Source organism: Mus pahari, chromosome 4 (genome assembly GCF_900095145.1).
Source record: "Mus pahari chromosome 4, PAHARI_EIJ_v1.1, whole genome shotgun sequence".
Classification (NCBI taxonomy): Eukaryota; Metazoa; Chordata; class Mammalia; order Rodentia; family Muridae; genus Mus; species Mus pahari.
The window spans coordinates 1668215-1668496 of NC_034593.1; positions in this window are offsets into that span (position 1 = coordinate 1668215).

Below are 282 nucleotides of genomic sequence, written 5' to 3' on the forward strand. Positions count from 1 at the left end.
CTAGGCAATATAATACTACTCTGAGTGTTCATGCAAATATTGCAAAATAAACTGCAAATATATTAAAATTCTCTAGGGGCTGTGTAATACTTAAATGAAGGCTTACATTTGAAAGCTGAGCTGTAAAATTGGGGACCCTTATCTCTATAGTACTCACCTGTTTTTTTTTTTTACTTGAAAACAGCACTAAACATCAAAATAATCATGCAGGTGTATGTCCATTAAATCTGCTGGCAAATGTCTTTGCAAATTGAAATAGGCAGAGAGAGAGAGAGAGAGAGA